The sequence below is a fragment of the Physeter macrocephalus genome, chromosome 2, assembly GCF_002837175.3.
Source record: "Physeter macrocephalus isolate SW-GA chromosome 2, ASM283717v5, whole genome shotgun sequence".
Classification (NCBI taxonomy): Eukaryota; Metazoa; Chordata; class Mammalia; order Artiodactyla; family Physeteridae; genus Physeter; species Physeter macrocephalus.
Window position 1 is genome coordinate 100,236,857 of NC_041215.1, and position 12,953 is coordinate 100,249,809.

The 12,953-nt window shown below is 40.0% G+C and overlaps 1 protein-coding gene across 8 annotated transcripts in view; it reads right to left on the reverse strand.

Annotated features, from left to right (window-relative positions):
• HECW2 (HECT, C2 and WW domain containing E3 ubiquitin protein ligase 2) overlaps nt 1-12,953 on the reverse strand; it is a 410,406-nt gene that overhangs the window by 174,047 nt on the left and 223,406 nt on the right. The window lies entirely within an intron of this gene.

Genomic DNA, 12,953 nt, shown 5'->3' on the forward strand with positions numbered 1-12,953 from the left:
TAAAGAAGATGTGGCACATATATACAATGGCATATTACTCAGCCATAAAAAGAAACGAAATTGAGTTATTTGTAGTGAGGTGGATGGACCTAGAGTCTGTCATACAGAGTGAAGTAAGTCAGAAAGAGAAAAACAAATACCATATGCTAACACATATATATGGAATCTAAAAAAAAAAAATGGTTCTGAAGAACCTAGGGGCAGGACAGATATAAAGATGCAGATGTAGAGAATGGACTTGAGGATACGGGGAGGGGGAAGGGTAAGCTGGGACGAAGTGAGAGAGTGGCATGGACATATATACACTACCAAATGTAAGATCGATAGCTAGTGGGAAGCAGCCACATAGCACAGGGAGACCAGCTCGGTGCCTTGTGACCACCTAGAAGGGACAGGGAGGGTGGGAGGGAGGGAGACGCAAGAGGGAGGAGCTATGGGGATATGTGTATATGTATGGCTGATTCACTTTGTTATAAAGCAGAAACTAACACACCATTGTAGAACAATTATACTGCAATAAAGATGTTAAATTAAAAAAAAAAAGTAAAAGGAAGAGCAAAGCTGGTAGAATATAACAGAATCAAGATGGGATGAAACAAAGGGACATTGAGCTATGAAACTGAGTCAAGACACAGCACAGGTTGGCCATGGACAGTGTTCAGGAGACACCAACTAAGTTATCAGGTTGGCTAGGACAATCGTTTACAAAAGGTCGGTAGCAGTAGACCTTGAGTCAATACAAGAAAAGGAAAGAGGAAGAAGGATAGAAAGAACAGATCCAAAGAACAGCCTGAAAGTAGCATTCTCCAAGCTCTCTGACCTCATGGTGCTAAGAAAATGGTAATATTTGTAGGACACACTGGAGTACATGAAAGAGACACTTACAGCTTAAGATTATAGTAGGGGTGCTCTGGCTGCCCCAGGATCTGCCCCACCCTGAAGGCGGAAGGGATTCATATTCTTTAACTTGCTCATATCACACTAGTTTGAAGTTCTGTCCTAGGGCCCTGGAATAGGAAATGAAACTAAAAACATGAAAAAGAGACCATTCAGAGTTCTATAGGTACACAAAAATGTGTGCAGATACTGGCTCTTAAAATCAGATGTACCTCATTTGCTTCCCCAAATCCCTTTCCCAGGAGGGAAGATTAGGGATACACTTTAACTGAGAGCTGGAATTAAGCCGAGAGGGTGAAGCAAGAGATCCACTAAAATAAGAGAGAGGAGAGAAGAGGTCCCAAGCCCAAGGGAATAGTCCTGAGCAGAAAAACCTCACTTCTTACGAGCATAAAAGGAACAGAAAGTGGGCCAGGTGAGGGGTCGGATAATCCAGCTCCACTGGATTTCAATCCAGTGGTTGTCCTTGAGGCCCACTGGTTTCATCACATTGAGAAGTCAAAGAAGTTTGGGAGGAATGGTCCTTTCCTGCTATCTGTAATCAGCACAGTATAAGTCAAAGATTCTTTATCGTGAAAAGGCCAAGAAGCAGTCACTGTTCTTGTAAGAATGGAAAGGCATAACTGACTCAGGGCATCACCTCCCCTCGTAGATAAACAACGCAAGGCGATCTACTCCATTCCATCACAAAAATAGAACCACAACACTGATATTTAGAAGGCACTCAGACAATCACCTAAAACTGGATTTGAAAGATGTCCTGTGGCTCCTTGGGGCAGATCCTGCTCACTGCCTATCCCTTGAGCCTCTTCCTTGTCAACTGAACCCCAATTCTGTCCGAGGTAACAATGTGCCTAGTTAAAAATAGTTGCCTCTCCAGAATCCCTTGCAGCTAAGGGTGGCATGTGGCCGGTGAGACGTAGGCAGAATTCTACTGGGTGGGACTTCTGGGAAAGCTTTTATTTTTCTGATTGATAAAAGGACAGACTCAATAATCTTTTTGTTCTCCCCCCTCCCCTCTCCTTAGATGAGAGCCACATACTAAGTATGGCAGAGAAAGTAGCTGGAAGCATCCATGATGATCCTTTGAGACCTGAATGGCCTTCAGGCTTTTTGCTAAGGAGGCAAAAATAAACTCCTATTTACTTAAGCTCTTGTGGTTGGGTTTCTGTTACTTGCAGCTGAACACAATTCCTAATAGACACAACTACCACCCTAAAAATCACTCAGTGATTTAGATGCATCATGCCTGACTTGACCCAGAATTGCTGAGATTGCATCACTTTTCCAGGTTAGACAACAAAGGTAGTTTCTTCCTTTCTAAAACATACTGGGCAGAGCTGCTGGCATAGGGACAGGGACTCTCATGTTTTCACAAACAAATGTATTGTATTAGCTGTTGGGTCACATGCAGGGTGCTGGACCCTGAAGGGAACAGAACACAGGTATAGGGAGTAGAAGGTGTCCAGCTGTTCAAAATGCTTTTTTTAAAAAACACGGCTATGCACATGGGAAATTTTCTGAAAATACTGTTGTGTCAGTTTCTTCTCGAGGCCTCAGGAAAGATCAGGCAACACCAAATCTCATTTTAAGGAGCATGCATTAGAATCACAATGATACAAAGCAACATTAATAAATTTGTACTTGTTAAAGTGTGACCTCCCTGTTAGAGGGTTTGCACTTCTGCTATTACTAAACTTTTTCTCCCCAGGCCATCAGTTAAGTCAAACCAAGTACACACTTCTGACATAATGACCCTGGAAATGGGGCACTAAGGAGCAGAAATGGGGGTGGGGGGTAATGGGATGAGGAGATATCATGAGAGGACTGAGCTCCACGCAGAAGTGATGCCTGAGGCTTGACACAACCCCTTACATGTTCCCTGGAGGAGAATTTTGACAGAGAACCAGTGTCAGCATCTCCTGTTCCAAGAAGGGCCACTAATAACTTTTTCTTTGCCAGTTATATTCACTTCAAGGTAGAAATACTGCACTGCACGAATATCCATCCTTGGTCTCAGAAGTTGGAAATACGGGAGGATGAATTATGGTGCTTCCTCCCCAGACTCCTCACCAAGAAAGAGACCTAGAGTTACGGGTTTGGTTCACCCACCAGCTCGTGTGGGTTGGGATAAAACATGTATCTCTGACTTTTACTCCTATCTTTGGTTCATAGGCTATGTGGACAACTCCATTTGGCTAAATATATGATATTTAAAGAAATAAAGGCTAGCCCCTTGAAGCAAAAAATGTCGAAAATGTACCATGAGTATTCAGGCCCATAGGGAACTCAAATGTCCCATATATGTTGAGAAATGGGTCAGAATTAGGATGAACAGGCCCAGAGCAGAAGCTTGATGGGTATGTTCTGATTTTTTTTTTTTTAAGCCCAAATGCCATAGCAAGAAACAAATCTGTAAACCTTCGGGGGAAGGTCTTATTCCCCATCAAGCATAGTGCCTGTCATTTAGAAGTTACCCAAGTTGGTTAATATTCTGGTTATTCTAGATGGAAATCTTTCTCCAGTGAGATTATGTTTCTGAAAATCCATCATCCCTGACAGATACTAACACTCCTGCTACTGACTGGCAGCTACTCTTAACTGAAAATGTAAAATCCCTAGAAATAAACCAGTGTGCTGGCATAGAGTTCAAATCATTTTGTGATGGCTCTCACAGTCTCCACCACAACTCCAGCTCCTACTGACGTGAGCCAGCAGAGCTCTGACCAGCCTTGGTGGCACCATTCTAAAAAATACCTAGAATGACTCATCCCTTGTCTTTTGTTTCAAGAAGACCAATTTTAACTTGTCCTTCAGACTAAACCTTTTTTCCTTAAGTAGGTTAACACCTTCATTTAGGTTGCAGTCCATTCTAGGCTAGCCCAAGAACATCTTTTCAGTGACAGCATTTTTCTGCTCAGGTCTATTTTTTATGGATATTTGAGGACAGAATATTTTTTCCCAGGTTGTGTAAGTTGTTTTTCTTCACCCTCATTTAACATCTGTATTAGATGACTCAATCTTTTTAAAATGCCCCCACTTCCACATAAGAAAAATAACTGAGTATAAAAACAGTACACCAAAGAAAGGCTTCTAAATTCCCTACATGTACCGTATAGACATAATTGTACATCTATTTCTTCCTTTAACTGAATAACGATTCTGATAGATCAAAGAAATGTCATTGGTCTTTAAAGCCAATTATCAATTTTTCCATTTATACTTGGTCACTTCCCTTCCCCATTTCTCTTAAGAGCTATTCAAATCTGTCTCACTGTCCTCACATCCTCTAATTTCCACCCTCTGACTTACAGCAGGGTACCATGCACCCTATGGCATCTAGAACATGGAGGACATCAAGCCCCATTTCCCTGGTTTCTCCCTCTCCCTACTGCCATCTTTTCTGAACACACATGTATTTCTTGCTTTCTTGCCCAGCGTTTTACCCCCCATTATCGTGGTGCCCTTGACTCAAACCCTTCCATCAGTCACCTTCTCTCACCTTGACCTTTAGCTTCTTCCTCTCAACCGAGAAACATGTCAGCTTCCATGAGACATATTTGTCTGCTTTTGCTCTTTGACCACTGCCTTCCTTGCCCCCTTTCCCATCCATATTTTTATTTCCCTTCTTACTAACATTAAAATATCTGTTATAGTTACAATGGAGTCTGTATTCTAGGAGTGTATGTTCTAGATACTTAGGTAACTTTCTAGCTGGAATACAATTACAAAAAGAAACATTGGAGATGTTTAATTCATGTACCTAAATATCTTTTCTAAATCTAATTTTGTTTGGCAGGGTTTATATGAAGCTTGTCCACTCATGTCTCTTACGTATTCTTTGTTCTCTTATAAATCTAGTTGGCAGTACATGTTCTGTAAATAAAAAGGCAAAGCACACACCCAAAAAGCCCTAAAATCCTTCTAATATAATTTTCATTCCTGTTTGTGAATATTATGGGAACATGATCAAGAAAACTTTTGAAAATCTTTACTCTTGCCTTATTTTAGCAATCCATGATCCTTTCCGAAAATGATTTCATTTAGTGTTTTTTAAAATTACAGTTGACCCTGCACAAAGGCAGGGGTTAGGCACACCGCCCCTCTCTGAAGTCAAAAATCGACATACAACTTATAGTCGGCCCTCTGCATACGGATGGGGTTCCTCCTTACCCGCAGGCAGTTTCCGTATCTGCGATTCAACCAACCGTGGATAACATGGTACCGTAGTATTTACTATTGAAAAAAATCTGTGTATAAGTGGACCTGAGCAGTTCAAACCCATGTTCTTCAAGCATCAACTGTACTCTTCTAGGGCTATGCCAATTAATTTTTTTTTAATATTGGAATTACTTCTGTTAAGTCTGCTTCTCCAGGGGAGAAACAAAGTGTTTGGACCCAGAAGTAAAGGAGTAGGGATATAAGATTACACCACACAGAACTAACTCTCTTCTATTAACTGCAGAGTATAGTAGCTCAGAGAATTTTCTCAGAAATTTGGTTAATTTGGTGAGAAATAGTCCCCTTCCCTTAATGAGAACCACATGATTTTACCTTGGGGTCTTAAACAAAATCTCTATATAAGCAGATTTACCAACATCGCCTGCACATTCAGTAGGTCACAAATCATCATTGGCTACCTTCCCCTTTAGCTAACCGATCCTCTGGGGCAATGATTGTCCAACTCCATTGCTCACAATGACTATCCCGGGGGCTCCTTCAAAAATGCTGATTTTGATTCAGTAGGTTTGAGTCGGGATGCAGGAATTTGAATTTTAGGAAGCACCCCAACCAGGTGATTCTGATACAAACACCTCACATGGAAAAAATCTGTTCCATGGTAATTTCCAGGGAAACTGAGCAATCATAGCAATGCTGTGGACCATGCACATCTCATTGACCACTGTCCCTCTCATTTGCTAGCTTGTTCCTTTCCTTCCTTCCTCCCTCCTTCCCTCCCTTCCTTCTTTCATTTGAATGGCATTTATTGACTGTCTTATGAAGGTCAGGAACATCCATTTCCTGCCATAAGGAGCTGGCAGTACAGTAGCAGAAGACTGGCATATAAGGTACAATGCAATGTTAAAAGTGCTATGATAGAGGTGCGCATACTTTATAAAGTGTTAAAGGAGAGCCGAGGGGGAATGATTAGCATTTCCTGTGGCCGTGTATAATGACTATGGCTCTGGATCTATCAAGTTTGAACTGTCTTTGGGAGATGCATATGGAGATATCCTTTCAGAGGTCTACACATTTAAGCCAGTCATTAAGGTATCCCATCCATTCCTTTGCTTCGCTATTCTCTAGACATATTGTTTCGTCTCCCAAGGTTCATTTCTTGGCTCCATAAATGGTCATCAGAAGCAACAAACAAGTGGCATATTTAGAGCTGAATTCAGTGGTAAAAGTTACTGTTGTTCCCTAGGTCCCATGACATTATCATTTTCTTACTTGGAAAAGTAGGATTAATTATATTAACTTACAATATGTAAAGAGTAATTTTAAAAAATAAATGAATTCTTTTAAAAATGCCACAAAAACCTAAAATAACGTAAGCATAAAGTCTTTTATGCTTCAAACTCTTCTTTCCCCATAATATTTCACACACAGAGATCAGTGTGAAAATAATCTTTTAAAGATTAATTTTTTTCCTGTACATGACTTTTGGATTGCAGAAATGTCCTGTGAATAGGCATATACAGGGGACATGGCCAGACATATTAAACATATCCAAAATAATTGGGATTTGGAAATGTTTCTATGTCTAGATTAATATTTCCAAAACCTCCATACAGTACTGGAGATAAAACAGAAACAAAAAAAGTATTCAAAGTCCTCACTATTCTATCAGTCAACTTAGGGGAGTTGAAAAAAGATAAGAAATTTTGTAAGAAAGATACCATGTGACAGACTGTGACAGATGAAAAATGATGTTTACAAATGTTCTTCTGCTTTAAAGTAATTCCTCCTTACATTTCCTTGAAAAATGGCATAAACATCTAACTTGATTTTAAATTACTTTTTGGATAAAAATTGAACATACCTACGTCCTGAGATTGGATCATAAAGAGGCCTGGCTTTCTTCCAGCTACACTCAGAAATTAGATGCCTTGTCTAGGATTTGGGATTTAGAGCAATCCTAAGCTACAATTTGAATCAAAATGATCATTCTAGACCTGGGCAAAAACACATCTTCACAGGGGCTGCCTGACTGTTAAAACTTTGCAAATTTACCTGCATGTGCTAGGCAAGTTATGGAATCCCACTAGGCAAGTTATGCGAGAGCAAAACTCTGACAATGGCTGAGATCTGAACTACACTGCAGGCGGGTGAGGGGGTGACCCTTTACCACTGATTGTACCAAACAGAGCACCAATCTTATTAAGTGCTATAAGAATTCACTCACAAACTTCATGAATTGGCACACTCGGCATTTGTTTTTAACCCAATGTCCCTAGATGCCTAATTCTGTACACTGACATCCTCCCTGGATGGAAAAAAAAAAAGAGTGTGAGTATCGGACATATTTAGGGATTGCAATGATGACACCATGTAATCAAATGAGAATGTGTCCACTGCCACTTGAATATTTTCTTACATTGATAGATACCAGAAAGGTTTGCTGATTATAATGTGCCAGAGATGAGAGAAAAAGACACTGGCACATTACAGGACAGAAAAAGCAACAGAAGCTGAGAAGACCCTCCGGCAAGTCGGTAAGGTCTGGCCTTGGGGATGTTTGCACTGAAAGGCGTGTGCCCCGCTAAGAAGGGAGCACTGGCCGGGGGTGGGGGGGGGGAGTGAGGCGCATATACTGATTCAGTGTCACTCACACCGCTGTATGAGAGAGGCGTGCTATTGTCTCCTCTACACGAGGCCTCACCAGGGGTGGTGCAGCCCAATCTGAAGAATGTTATATGTTTCAGTAGATCCAGGCTGGGTGACATAACTTATAGTCAAGTCCTAACCACACCCCTGAGGGGTCTCCTCAACATTCAGACCTCCAGACATGTTAGGAGAGGCAGGAGGCCCTGCTAAGCAACTTCCTGTATAAAATACCTGATCCTAAACTAGTCAATTAAACACTCAGTTGACAAGTGGGGGAACCACCAACAGGCCAGTGAGAAGAAACACTTGGCTTCATTTTAGCAAATACCTCCCAAGAGTTTCAGTCAGAGAGGGTTTACAGAAGAATTCACTTTAAACATAGGTAATGTTTACATATTGAAAACGTCTTACCTCTTGTTCATTGGATCCCTGTTTTTTTCAGAGTAAAATTCAAAGTCTTTTTGGAGGTTAATAGTGCCCTACAGGATCTGGCAGCCCCCTTCCCCACCCCCCCAAAAAATAAGAGCTCTGACCTCATCTTTCCCTACCTTCTCCCCCTCCCCACTTGCTCCACTCCAGCTGCACTGGCCTCCTTGGTAATGAAGGGAGTTAAGAGTATGCCAGGTCAAAATATGCCACTTTGAGCTGAAAGCAATCAGCCCTCTGCTGTCCCCCTTTATGTCTAAAAGCAAGACATGAATTTCCATCTGTAAAGGTGTCTCCCTCTCCCATACCAGGAAGAGTAAGAGGACTCTTAATCACTATTCATCAATGGAGAAGGAACCAACTTCAGTCTGCGTAACGAACCTTCCTAAATAACCCATATCTTCCATTAATTTCCCCCATATATTTATCTTCCCACAATTTACCACCCACAAAAGCCAACCCCCCTTCCTTTGTCTAGTTACTTCTCCACAATTTATTGTCCTTTGGTAAAGTAGCATACAAGCCCCTGAGTTTAACCACTTCTTTGGGTCTTCATTTTATATACAAGAAGGCTTCATGCAAGTAGAAATAAAATTTTTAACATCTATTAAAATTTGTATCCCCTATTTCCTGTTAATCTGTCTTTTGTCAGTCTGATTTGCAGGGCCAGTAGCCAAACCTAAGAGAAGAAAGTTTTTTTCCTCCTTTACAATATCCTCAAAGTTCTGGTCAGCATTCTGCCTCAGGGTCCATCTGTCTGAATCTTTCCCCCAATATATCCTTACGCATCAAACCTCTCCTTAAATTATTTTTCTTTTTTGCTTGCATATCACTGTCTCAATGAAATCTACCCTGACTGCCCGGTTTCAAACTACCCTGACTGTATCCAGCACTCCTGGACTATCTTACTCTGCTCAATTTCTTTTCTATAACCCTAACACCATCTAACATACTATATAATCTACTTATACTTCTTGTATATTGTCTCTCTAGAATGTAAACTCCAAGAGGTCAAGGACTTTTGTCTATTCTGTTCACTGATGTATCTCAAGTAACTAGAACAATACCTGGCACATAGTAGGTGCTCATATTTGGTTGAACAAAAGATGTTGTCATATCTTCTTTTAATTATGATGATATGTCATTAACTGAATACCAGTATTATATTGTTAAAATATACAAAGGAGGAAAATAAAATTCTCACCAAGGAATGCATAAAGCCTTTTTAAAGAGACCTCTGTCCTGTTCAAAACAGAGAAAAACAAGGACAATACTGCAAATTCCACACTAAGCTTTATTAGACTAACTTAACAAGATCAATTTATTTAAACTCTCAATCTTTATAACAAGAATTTCTAATTCAATCACATTGCTATGCTGAGTTGACATTCAACTTTGTTTATAGCTTATAGTCCATCACACCAATGCACAAAAAGATGAACTAGCTTACTTAAGATCGCATAACCAGTTTCTGGTAAAGGCCTTTGAAACATCTTAAACAAGTTTTTTCCTGATGAAGACTTTCAGAGCATTTCTAAATTAACATTTACTTTTTCCCCAACTGAATACTGTCCTATATAGAACATAGGAAACTCAAATTCTTTGATAATACCTCAAATGAAAAAATTATTAAAAGTTTACTTATATCAAACAATCTATTTAATTTGGCTACTCTAAAAATTTATAATAAATATCATTGTGAAAACAGAATATGCAACTGGTAATAGTTTTAGCCAATTTCATGTTAGAAATATCAGCAGGAATGATCTTTATAAAATTTGAGGCTTAAAAATTTCCAATGTCTTCATGAAGCACACATTGCTGTCAGAACATAATTTTCCCCATCACAGTTTGCATGGCTATATTTCCTCCAGCGATTACACTTTAACAATGAGAATGTAAGCCTCAGCTCTTTCAAAGGGTCAAGCATGGTCAGCACATGGTAGCTTGGTAAACACCTTGGCACATGATTCTCTATTAGGCCCTATATGAATATTCTATAACGATGACACTAAAATGCTTCAATCCCCTTCCTGGTACCAAAGCTGACAGATTAGAACAAGACTTCATATTGCTAAAGAAATTTCATGAGAAAGAGTAGGTAAATGATCTTTTTCTAAAGGTCCATCATGTGGGGCAAGGTGATGACAGGCTAACAAGAGTTAGAAGGAAGACTTTAAGGCCTAAAAACAGAAAGAAAACAATTACAGAAGTGATGATGGAAGTGAAAATCATGGAAAATTAATTCAACAAATATTTACTGAGCATCCCCTCTCTGCCAGGCCATATTCTAAGTGACAGGGATTCTAGGGGGAATAAGAGAGTGAAAGTCCCTCTCCTTGTGGAGATTTTGGTCCAGTGGGAAACGCGATGAAAAATCAGACAAAAAATAATGTATATGTCAGGTAGTGTAGTAGAGACAACGTAATGTCAGGTGGTGGTGACATGGGTTGAAGAAAGACAGCCAGGGAGCAGGAGGCGGGGAGAGAGTGGTGGGAGAGTACTATTTTATGTAGGTTGATGAGGGAAACATTTGAACAGGGCCTTGAATGAAGTGAGACTGCTTTCCACTGGGAGATTTGGGAAAAGGCAACAAATGAAAATGCAAGGACCCTGAAACAGGACAAGCCCACTGTGTTCCTAGGAACAACAAGGTGATGCAGAGTGAAGGGTGACGCCAAGAGTGGGAGAAGATGAGATCAGAGAGACAGGCAGGGCCAGCTTGTAGATGGTTTAGTATGGCTTTTGTTTTTAGGTACACATCATTTATTACAGGTGCAATGAAAGTAGTATACTGTTTGATAATGGTGTTACCAGGCTGTGGCTACTGTGTGATGCTAAGATCCCAGAACTTCGAGAAACAGCAGTCCTGAGTTTAAATTCCATTTTTCCCATTTACAGAATTTATGACCTTGGGCAAGTCTTAAAACTGCAAAGACTCCATTTCTTTATTCTATAAAATGATAATGGCACTCCTAGCTCAGAAAGCTGTGAGGAGGACATGTGTACAGGATGTGAACCTGGTTCATATTAGGAGCTATTATACATGTGTAGGTGTTTATTTCATCCTTTTTAAAGAGTGCTATGTTTTTAATACTCAAAAGCACAATTCCTCAACTTCTTTCCTTTTAACTTCTTAAATTTATTTCCTTTAAAGACATTGTCTTATTCTGATTTTTCATAAATAAATTAAAAGCACAGTTATTTTTATGTTTTGGGAGACTCTGTTTTCTTAAGCAATGGATGCCAAATGACGAGGCAGCAAAAGTGCAGCCCGCATGTACAGTAATTGTACATTATGCCATGTACTATGCCATGTAGCACAGTCTCCCACACAGAGTATCTGAATACCGCCCAGTTCTTGGACGGAGGGTCACTCAAAGCTGAAAGTTCTGTCAATGAGCTTTAAGCCTGGCTTCATAAAGAGTCAGGCAGAGGTGCCCTCATCTCCCTACACAATAAATCCAAGACTTTGAATACAGTTTCAACTTGGGAATCTCTGTCACAGCACTTTGTATAAAAAGTCATCAGGAATTATGTTTTGACTATATATCCTCCTTTCTTTCCTCTATTTTTTTAAATACCATGCATACACTAAGCTCTCACTCATAGGTAATTTCTTCTAATACTAAGTGAAGTTTAAAAGCAACCTCTAGATCTTCCAGGATGTTACTTTTACATTGCACATGATAACTGAAGATTCTAAGAAATGTACCATTATAAAATATAATGTTTAGTACCAAATCATCCTTTGGTTCAGGGTAAATTACTCCTTTGATCTTAATGAGCTCATATAATAAGGACTGGAAACTGTATTAGATAACTTTATTTAAAGAAGGAGGTTGCCCTTATTGAAATGAACCAGATACTTGTTGGAGCTAATCCAAACTAGTTATGAAAATATTAATTAGCAATATGTAGGAGCAATCTTTCTGGAACAGTTATTGCTACTGATTCTAAAGAATAATTTTGCTGAGTGGCTACTCCCTTGGGTCCTTCCCCAAAATGTCTTGATCAGAAGATGGATAACCTTCCCAGAGACTAGACTGCTCACCTGAATCTTTACTAAATCATCAACTTCCTTTTCATTAAACTGAGCATGTATCAATGTTTCTCAATAAGGATGCTCCTGGCATTCTAGCAGATAAATCTTTGTAAGAGTCTGTCCACTACATTATAGAAATGGTTAAGCAACCCCAGCTCCCAGGCACTAAATGCCAATTATATGCTTTATGACAATAAAAAATAACATCCCCACCCCCCTTGAGAACCATTTTTGGCATATAGCCCCCCCCAAAATTTTTTTTTCATTCAAAAACACTAATTTGAAAAAATTAAAATAGAACTGAAATTTTGCCCTGCACTCATCCCAGTTTTTAAACAATTAATTGAAGCAGATTTATAAGGTCTATAGAAGACTGGGCCAGTTTGCCACAGTTCCCACAAGAAAATATTTTTTAAAAACATGGTTTTAGGGCTTCCCTGGTGGCGCAGTGGTTGAAAGTCCGCCTGCCGATGCAGGGGACACGGGTTCGTGCCCCGGTCCGGGAAGATCCCACATGCCGCGGAGCGGCTGGGCCCGTGAGCCACGGCCGCTGAGCCTGCGCGTCCGGAGCCTGTGCTCCGCAACAGGAGAGGCCACAACAGTGAGAGGCCCGCGTACCACAAACAAACAAACAAACAAAAAACACGGTTTTAATCTTGAGTTGAAGTTTTGTTGTAAGATTGTTGTTAAATCATTAGTCTCTAGAATGTGAATCCCTATGAAAGAATACTTGTCCACAAAAAATGTTACATTATAA